At 30.3% G+C, this 10,823-nt stretch overlaps 1 pseudogene; it reads left to right on the forward strand.

Annotated features, from left to right (window-relative positions):
* The first annotated feature begins 346 nt into the window (after positions 1 to 346).
* On the forward strand, positions 347 to 2,627 carry LOC110263725 (uncharacterized; annotated as a pseudogene).
* The last annotated feature ends 8,196 nt before the right edge of the window (positions 2,628 to 10,823 follow it).

A 10,823-nucleotide genomic window follows, 5' to 3' on the forward strand; every position in this document is an offset into this window, starting at 1 on the left:
ATATTTAATAAATAGAGTAGTTATTTATCTCATTTGTTTCATTTAATTTTTTATAAATTATAATTTGAGACTATTTATTTTTGTCCTTTTTTATCTTGTAGAAAAAAATTAATTGCATATAGACAACTATTTGAAAAGGAAAAATTCACAAAGCCACTATTACTGCGACAAAATTATTATTTAAAAGAGGTAATTATAATTTTTTATAGTTTCTTTTAGAATACTATTTAAGCATTTGTTTAATGTCTAATTTGCACATACAAGAATAATTTTCTTGCATTTAGAATATATGTAGACTTTTAATGAATAGATTTTTTAAAATCCCTATTTATAGTCCCTCTTAGTCATGTCAATCGATAAGTCATGGATTAGAAAACCACGAACCACGCATGAGTATAAAGATGGTCTAAACAAGTTTTTGAATTTTGCTTTTGAGCAACGATTTCTCGAGGGTCGTAAGATTAAATGCCCTTGTCCGGTGTGTGATTTTGGCAAGTGGCAAACAAGAGAGAAAGTTTTTGAACATTTAATAGTCAAACCATTTCCAAAAAACTACAAAGTTTGGTATTGGCATGGTAAAGAAGCAGTTGGACTTAGGTCACAAGCTCATCAAATTGGTCATATTGTACAAGATGATTCGACATCTCAACATCCAATGGTAACAATGCTCAATGACATGTTTGGAGTTGCTGGACTTGACTTGAATGAAGATGGAGATGGAGATGAAGACAACATAGAAGATGGAGATGGAGACAATGCAAAAAATGAAGAGCACAATGAAAAAAATGTAGAATTTTACAAGTTGTTGGAAGATGGTAATGAACAATTGTATGAAGGGTACACAAAGTATTCAAAACTATCTTTCTTGGTTAGTCTATATCACATAAATTGCTTATACAGAATAAGCAACAAAGCCATGACTGAAATCCTCAAGTTAATAAAAGATGCTTTTGGAAATGCCAAGATTTCAAATACATTCTATGAGGTTAAGAAAACCATAAACAAATTAGGACTTAATTATACCAAGATAAATACTTGCCCTAATGACTGCATGTTATATTGGGGAGGATGAAGATTTGCAAGAATGCAAAAGATGCAAGACATCTAAATGGAGCGAAGCTAAAAAAAAGAAACCGGCAAAGATCTTGCAATACTTTTCACTAAAACTGAGACTTCAACGATTATTCATGTGTTCTAAGACTACTCAATCAATGCGATGGCATGCTTTGGCAGAAAAGAAAGATTCGAAGATGAGGCATCCGTGGAATTCTGAACCTTGGAAGACATTCGATTTACTTCATGATAGGTTTACCGAAGATCCTCGAAATGTACGTCTTGGTCTTGCAGTTGATGGATTCAACCCCTTTGGAGCTATGCGTACAAACTATAGCGTTTGGCCAGTGGTGCTTATTCCATACAATCGACCTCCATGGGAGTGCATGAAGCCAACATCACTTATCTTGTCAATGATTATTCCCGGAGAGAAAATGCCGGAGAACAACATAGACGTATACTTACAACCTCTTATCAAAGAGTTAAAAGAGTTGTGGTATGATGGTATTCAAACATTAGATAGGTTCAAGAATGAAATGTTTACATTGCGGGCAGCATTAATGTGGACAATTAGTGATTTTACAGGCCTTGGTAACTTATCTGGGTGGAACGTACACAGTAAATATGCTTGTCCCACATGTAACTTCAACACTGATTCATATAGATTAAAGCATGGTGAAAAATAGTATTTTTTGGGGCATCGCTGTTTCTTAGAAAGGGGTCATAAGTTTAGGCTAAGTCGTGCAAAATTTAATGAAAAAGTTGAGTTGAGGGATCCCCCAACAATACTAACAGGGTCAGAAATATTGGAACAACTTGAAGGCATCAATGTTTCATTTAGGAAGGAACTACAGGCAAGTAAAGATAAGAGGACTCGGCAAAAATTTGTTGAAGAAGATGATGAATCGGGAATGTGGAGGAAGAAAAGCATATTTTTTTATCTTTCTTATTGGGAGTCTAACTTATTGCGCCACAATCTAGATGTTATGCACATTGAAAAGAATATTTGCGACAATGTGTTATACACTTTGCTCAATGAGACTGGAAGGTCAAAGGATAATCTCAAAGCTCATAAGGATCTTAAAGAAATGGGTATAAAGAAAGATTTATGGCCAGATGAAAATGGGAGATATCATCCATCTTTGTTCACAATGTCAAATTCCATGAAAGATATATTATTGCATACTATAAAGAATATTAGAGTACCAAATGATCTCTCGAGTAATATTTTTCGGTGTGTTGACTTGAAGCAAAGAAAGCTCTCTGGATTGAAGAGCCATGATTGCCACGTCCTTATGCAGCAACTATTACCCATTGCCATACGTAATGTGCTACCAGATAATGCAGTGCTAATAGAGTTGTCTTCATTCTTTCAATAGTTGTGCTCTAAAAGCTTAAGTCTTACAGAACTTGAGAAACTCCAAACTCGAATAATCCTTACCCTTTGTCATTTAGAAATGTTGTTCCCTCCTTATTTCTTTACAATCATGGTTCATTTAACCTGTCATCTAGTTGATGAAGCAAAACTTGGATAACCAGTACACTATAGGTGGATGTATCCTATTGAGAGGTAAATATCTCTTTTCAATCATTGATCATTTAACCTGTCACTTAGTTATATCTTGCTTACTAAAGCCAATTATACAAACTGGGTATTTATGACATTTGAAGTCATATGTACGAAACAAAGCTAAATCAGAAGGTTCTATAACTGAGGGATATGTGGTTGAAGAAGCTCTTACATTTTGCTCTCGATACTTAGAAGGGATTGAGACAAGATTTAATAGGCCACCACATGTTGATGATCGTCCGGATGGTAATTACAGAACACATGTTGATTCGCTTTTTCCACAAATGGGTATCTATAAGGGAGCTTTCACAGTATTTGAGTTGTCACCTATGGAAAAAAAACAAGCACATCGCTATGTAGTTCTAAATTGGCCATATGTCAAACCGTACTTAAGGATTTGCGTACATATTTTTTATTTACTTGAAAATAGTTGTTTAGTTAAAGTTAAACTTTCATATCTGACAGTGACTTCAGAAATTTTGTACAAAGACGATCTAAAGGTAGAAGGCCTTCAAATGTAGAGATAGAAAAGAGTCAATAAAGATTTTGTTACTTGATTCCTACGCAGGTAAATAGAAAAGTGATAATTTTTTGCTAATATTGAGCAGTATTTGTGGATATAATAACTAATATGTTTTTCTATCATAATAGCTTATGAACCCAGACATTATGAATATTGTGCACGAGGATTTGAGATACTTAGCAAGGGTCCATCACGATATGCCAAGAGATTTTCTACATTTAGTATCAATGGGTTCTCCTTTCGAAATAATGGTGGTTACAAACCGCCATTTTAACCCTAAAAAACTGTTGTATTATCCACAGGTAATTGTGGCGGTTTTCTAAAAATCGCTGTAATAACCGGAATGGCGCCCAGAATAACGGCGTTTCTTGGAGACGCCATTTTTGGTAATAATAGCATAATTTTCAAAATAACCACCGTTTTAATCCTGTTTTTTGTAGTGGCGGAACCTATTTAATCCATGCGAATATAAAATTATATATATATCTTGAATTTAGTAACTCTAATTTCTGTCTCCAATTCGAACCTGTTTTTTTTTTCTATACTCATTCTTAGTCTCGATTTTGCAACTCTCTCTTTCTCTATCTAACTCACTTTCTCTATCTCTTAAGTCTGTCACTATTCGCTCAATCTTGTCCCAAAAAATTATGTTATGTTATTATATAACATTTCGAATTTTTAAAAATTAAATAATGATATATTTTAAAAAAGATAAAAGAATTATCCTATTATTATTATTATTATTATTATTATATATATATAAGGGAACATGGCATGTAACCATTCAGATATAACCATTCCCTTATAATCTGGAACGTGGTTTATAATCATTCATTATCATCACCGATTGAATTTGGAAAGGGAATGAAATTGAGAGAGACCGAGTGCCTTTGAAGAAGAACCGTGACACCTCCATGATTTCTGATTTTAATTTTTTACTATCTGTAATTTTAATAAAAAATCTAATCCGATAAAAGTGTTTGTATTTTCTTTCTCTATGTGTTGGTGTCAGTTTTATTCGGTAGAAATTGACGGTGACGTAGCTCCTCTTCTTCTTGAGTTCGGCCAATTAAAGTTTTAGGAGGTATAGACGATTTCTGACGTTTTTTTCTTCAGCAGCTCGGTTGAAAAGCCTTTCCAGAGCTTCGAGTATTTTGATTTCGCACGGAAGTAGGATCTCAGTAAATTCTCAACGATTAAATTTGTATTGAATAAGTGATTTGATGTTGTTATTGGTTATTGATTGAATTTATGATGAATTTCTGTAATATATTGATGTATTTGTAAAGTTCATGGCTTGGCTATGATAAAACCAGCAGGGACTGAACTGTTGTGGTGATTTTTGGGCTGGATATTGTTGAGAATAAAGTATAAATTGGTGAGGTGTGATGGCCAAGAGATTAAATTTAAAAGTTACGAAGAATCGGTAATTGAAAAACTCGAGAACGGATTAAAGCACAAGTAATATTTTAAGAGAAAAAGGTTAAGGGTTTCGGTTTTGCTATAAAAGAAAGATTAGTAATTAAATTTTATTTTTGAAGGGTAACATTGTATTTGTATATAAAAATCGAGGTACTATTTGTAATTATATAAGTTTTCGGGTATTTTGGGTAATAAATAAAGTATAGGGATAAAAATGGGTATTTTGTAAAAGTTTCGGGTTGCTTTTATAAATATTGAGATAAGTGAGGTTTCAAATATAATTTTATAAAAATGTTTGGTTAAAAATGAAATATTTAAAAGTTTGAAGTGTAAAACGTAGATAATAAAAATTTAAGAATAAAAGCTTTACGAAACTAAATTTTTTAAAGAAAAGCTATAAATATTATTTATTTACCATTTAAATTATCTTATTTATATTATTGTTATCATCTTATTAAGAATATTTAAGTCAGAGAAGAGCAAACAGAAGAATTCTTAAAAGTTTTAGATGATGCAGTTGATTTAAGAATTTTATGATTCTTTTTCATAAGACACTAGAGAAAGGCGAGGAAAGAATGTGAAATTAAATTATGATAAAGAATTAAAAGATTGAAGAAAAGAAGAGAGAAAGAAAAGAAGTAAGAAAATAAAAGAGAAAGATGAGAAAAAAAGAAAAGAAAAAGAACAAAAAGAGAAGGATGTATTAAGTAAAAGAATTTCTGCCACAGAAGAGCAAAGAGCAGTGACGAGAAGGATGTATTAAGTAAAGGGATCTCTGTCATAGAAGAGCAGAGAGTAGTGACCGAAAAGATTTTAATGAACATCTGCCACAGTAGAGCAGATAGAAAAGAAGGTATTAATTAAAGAGATCTCTACCACAGTAGAGTAGAGAGTGAAGATTGAAAAGAAATTGAGTGATGTTGGACCTTAGTGCCAAGTGTCTAGTGAAGACGGCGATGCGTAACACTCACTTGATACTATAAGGATAGCTCAATGAGGACGGTGAAGCGTAACGCTCATGGAGGGGACGTTAACTGAGATAAAGATGGTGGTATGAAACGCTTATCTCATGACTAGTGTTGAGAATCGGGCAACAAACCGACACATGAGCTCATGGCCTATACAGGACTAGACATGCATCATATTTGTTTGCGCATATTTGTTTGTGATTGTATTTTCTATGATTGTGTGTGCTTGTGATTAGATTCTATGTTCTATAATTGTTGAATTGGATGGTACTCTGTCGACTGTTGTTGCTGACCAAGTATATATAAAATGAATATAACTATACACCCCGACCCTACTAAGAACTCCCCAGTTCTTACCCCCTATTTCCACCCCCTTTTAGCTACAGGTGCGAAGGCTTATTGTGAAGCTGCGGGAGCACAGAGGAATATGTTTATTAGTTGAGTTGTTAGAATTTATTTTTCCCTCGCCTTGCTAGTTAGAGTTTTATTCAGAGGGGTAGGTTCTGTAATTACTTTTGTATGTAATACTACAGTGTATTATTAATATTAAGTATGTGAATATGTGTTGTTTGTTCTTGTTTGAGAAGTTATAAGTGTTAGTAAAACCATCGATAGATTTATGCATAAAAGCTCAATATTAAATAGATAATAAAAAGAATTAAGTTAGTAACGCCTTACTTTTGGTACGATCATGAGGTGCTAAAAGTTAGGGTGTTACAGTTATTATGTTGGAAGATGTTTTTATATTTTTTTTTCTTTTGAAATGTTATTTTTTACAAAGAATATATTATGAATTGTGTTGAATTATATTGAATTGATTATTTTATGATTATTATATTATGATTTTTTTTGTTAATTTTTTCAAAAATTTTCAAAGAATATCCGTACATAACTATGGGTATCTATATTTCTTAACGGGATAATTAAATAGGGACTTACAACAAAGATGGAGAGGAGATGGGCAACATTTTTTTAAACATAATCGAGGGACCAGAAAGGGATTCTACCGCGCCTACACGAGTATCCATTATCATATCTAACTAACAACAGAAATTCAATTTGAGCCAATTTGAGATGAGACACGTGGACTTCATCTGTATTGGGTCTTGAGATAATGAGCTTAATTCGGATTTGGAATCCTAACAATAGACCTAGATTGATCTTGCTCACTTGAGTTAATGTTTTGAGTCATTGTTGTAACAAATACTAAACTATTAAATATTAGAGTTAAGTACGATTTTGATCCCTAAGGTTTAGGCCAAAAATTGTTTTCGTTCCCAACCTTATTTGCATACAAAATTGTCCCTAAGATTTAAAACCATGTTTTAAAATAGTCCTTTTTACTTAAATCTTAAAATTTTGAACCAAATTACCCATAACAAAAAATTATAAAATAAAAAAAAAAGAAAAATAAGAGAAAGAGAGTATTTCTACTCCTGGAAAGGGAGAATGGAAGAAGAAGAAGGGAAAAGAAAAGAAAAAGAAGAAGTTGTCTAAGATCCACCTCTATCTCTGCTTTTGCCACCACCTCCGTACGATTTTGGTCCCTAAGGTAAGAATGATTTTAAAACCAAGTTAAACCTTAGGGACGATTTTGTATGCAAAAAAAGGTTGGGGACGAAAAAAAATTTGGCTTATACCTTAAGGAAAAAATCGTACTTAACCCTAAATAATATTTAATATATAAAAATTGGATATATTTAGAAGAGATTTTTCAATAAAATTAAAAAAAATTCTAATTATCTATTTTTTTAGTTTTAAATATTATTTGCTAACGTAATAAAAAATTAAATAATAGTCACTTACATAATTAAAATAGATCATTTTAATATATATATATATATATATATATATATCAAGAATTATTATATATAATAATTTTGTTTAGTTTTTTAAAGATGATTTATATATAAATCAACTAATCTTTATAACATATGATTTATTACATAATTTTTTTTCTTAATACGGGTAAATTAATGAATTTAATATATAAAATATAATTTATATTATTTAACATACGAAATAAATAACTTAAGTCATTATCTAAAACAATAAGTATAATAGTATAAATACCTACTTATTTATTAATATTAAAATTATATATATATATATATATATATATATATATATATATATATATAAACATGATTTTTTTGGTAGAAAAGCAATAATAAAAGTTAGAGAAAGTCTAAAGGGCTAGCACTTTTATTAAAATCTGGCCAGCACTTAACCAGCAAAAGAAAAGTGAGTAATCTCATACCATTGGATGAAATCTCATACCCTTAAAAACACCAATGATGGCTAATTAATGGCTACAAATCACAAAACTTACTGCCCCTAGCACTCCTCAAAAGGTTATTAATTAAGTTAATTACATAATAAAAAATTATGAATAATTTTTTAAATAATATTAAAAGATAAAATCACTATTTTCACATACTACAAAGTTTATAAAAAAATTTTGAACAATAAGTCAATCTTCAATAAATTATATATTAGTCCAGTCAAAAAAATAAATAAACTATACATTAGATATTATTATTTGCGTACTAATATGTATGTATGTATTATCGACTATTAAATTATAATTAATTTTTAACCCAATTTTTAGTAATTAAAATTTAAATAATTAAAATTTTTAAATACCGAATATTCTGTACCTAACTAATTTTTTATTAAAATAAAAAAATGAGTTGTTAATCAATTATGAATTTAAATTTAAATTTGTGTAAAAAATATTTTAAATTTTATCTCACTAAAAAATATTTTGAATTCTATCTCACTAACTAGAATTAGTTTCAAAATAAAAAATTATTTTATACATCATATTATAAAATAATGTAGTCATTCATTTTTCTTTAATGATAATTATTGCCAAATAAAATGGTGTAAAAAATAAAAAAAAATGTATTTTTCAATCTATGAATAATAATTTATTTTTCAATAGAATAAATTATATATTAAGTAACAAAAGTTATTATAATTTCTTTTCACACAAACTAATACTCAACGACGGTATTTTGGTAATATTACTAATATTAATCAATTTAATAATTTTTGTAATGACATAATAAGTCTATAAGTTTGGAAACTTGAAAATCATGTTATAAAATATGAAGTTTTAACCTGTAACAACGTGATCATATTGTTTTAACTTTATGAATGAATATGATGCCCAACAAATAATGCTACCACAGTTAAATTTTAACAAAGACAAATCTCTATAAATATTGCTATCGATAAGAATTATTCTACTTTCAAGACAAATACTATTTTTTTCACTGTATTTTCTAACTCAACAGACTGAGAACTAATTTATCACAGATTGAAGCTCTATTTATTAAGGATCTACCGCTAGCTAATGAATTGTTACATATACAAGGCGGGATTTGAAACTTTATTAATACTTGCTTAAGTGAACGAGTGAGATGACTACTCAACCAACCCAAATTAGTTAAGATAAATAACAATTATTTTTAATATTTTCAACATTTAAAATTGTTAAACTTTGATTTTAATTATAACTTTATAAAATATTTATAGTAATAATTATTATATATATTTTTTATTTAATCTTCTTTAATAAAAGATTTAATATATTTTTATTAAGGTTTAATTACTCTGTTGGTCCCTATAGTTTCGCGAAATTTTCAATTAGGTCTGACGGAAGAGAATTCTTGCATGGTTTAGAATCAATTGAAACAATTCGTTGGTAGCATAGTCCAAACCAATAATGAATTCTCATGATCAAATATTAAATCCAATACAAAATAACCGAGAGTAATGAAACATCGGGTCGTTATCCCTAGGATGCAATTGGAAGTGCTATTCTTTTGGTTGTGAGGAGCAAAAAGGGGTTTTGAATCAAAGAACAAAAGATTAAAGGAACTAAGAAATCAAAGAATTAAGGAATGATCAAAATTGTAATTCATGCAAGTAAAGAAAAGATGAGATCAAAACTAGTGAAAATGCTATAAATGCAAGAAAGAGCCTTGACTTGGGAATGGGAGTCCAAGGAATCCTATCATCGCCATAACCACAACTATGGTAATTATCATGAGTTAGTCTCGCTTAGTTAACCCCAAACATCGAGGAGTAAGTCAAGCAAGCATAATTGACCTTAATCAATAAGTCCTAACTAACTTACCAAACTAGTTGATAAGAGGCTAGCTTCAATGGAAACAAGAGTCAACTAACTCCCCAAGAATTACCACTAAATGTCGGACATTATGACTCTAGTATCCTAGGAACTCAAATCCCAAGTCAAGGTGTGAAAATCTACTCAAAACTCATAATTGGCATTTTCACAAACACCTTGTGTGCATAAAAGTAAAACATGAAAAATTGATGTCTTCTACTTGATTTTGCAATTCTTCGCTCACTCCACACTTTTCACTTGGTTCTACACATTCATCCATTAGAATTTCTTGCTCATGGCATGAATGCAATGAGGCTAACTGATGAGAGAACTTTTGCGTGGTCAAGAAATTTGCGGATAAATCCTCGTTGCAAGTATAGTTTCTAAACCTTCAAAAGTCCTTTCATACAAACGTTTTGGTTGTCACAAGTAACAAACCCCTTTAAAATTGATAACCGAGTATTTAAACCTCGGGTCATCTTCTCAAGGAATTGCAGGGAGGTGTATTTATTATTGGTTATGAGTTTTCTGGGGAATGTTGAGTTTGGGCAATGGGCACATGTATATTTAAATGACAAGTAAAATAAAGTAATAATAATAAAATCTCTTGGCAAGGTATAAGAAATTGGAAGTCCAGTCTAGTTATCCTTATCAATGATGATGAAAACTGAATCTTAATTCCACTTAGTTAACCTTTGCTATAACAAGGGAAGGTCAAGCGACTAATTAGTTAGATCTTTGAACCCTAGTTAATTCCTAAGAAAAGATTGGGATTATTGAAGATCAATTCAATTAGCAAGATAACAATTATCAATTATGCTATTGAGTTGGATAAATCCTGAGTTACTGATTTCTTAACCAAGACCAAAAGGGAAAATATCTAAATTAAATTAAAAGCATTCATATAAATAAAGCAAAGCAAAATTAAGTCTGAAAATACCTCGAATTGCATTCACAAAAGAACTTAAATCTGACATACAAATTAAATTGGAGAAATAAATAAAAAGAACATTGAACCTGGGATTGAGAGTCACTCCTAAAACTAAGAGAAGTCCTAAATCCTAATCCTAAGAGAGAGGAGAGAACCTCTCTCTCTAAAAACTACATCTACTCCTAAAATTGTGAATTGTGAAAGCCTGATTATGAATG

The sequence above is a fragment of the Arachis ipaensis genome, chromosome B6, assembly GCF_059453495.1.
Source record: "Arachis ipaensis isolate K30076 ecotype BB chromosome B6, ASM5945349v1, whole genome shotgun sequence".
Lineage (NCBI taxonomy): Eukaryota > Viridiplantae > Streptophyta > Magnoliopsida > Fabales > Fabaceae > Arachis > Arachis ipaensis.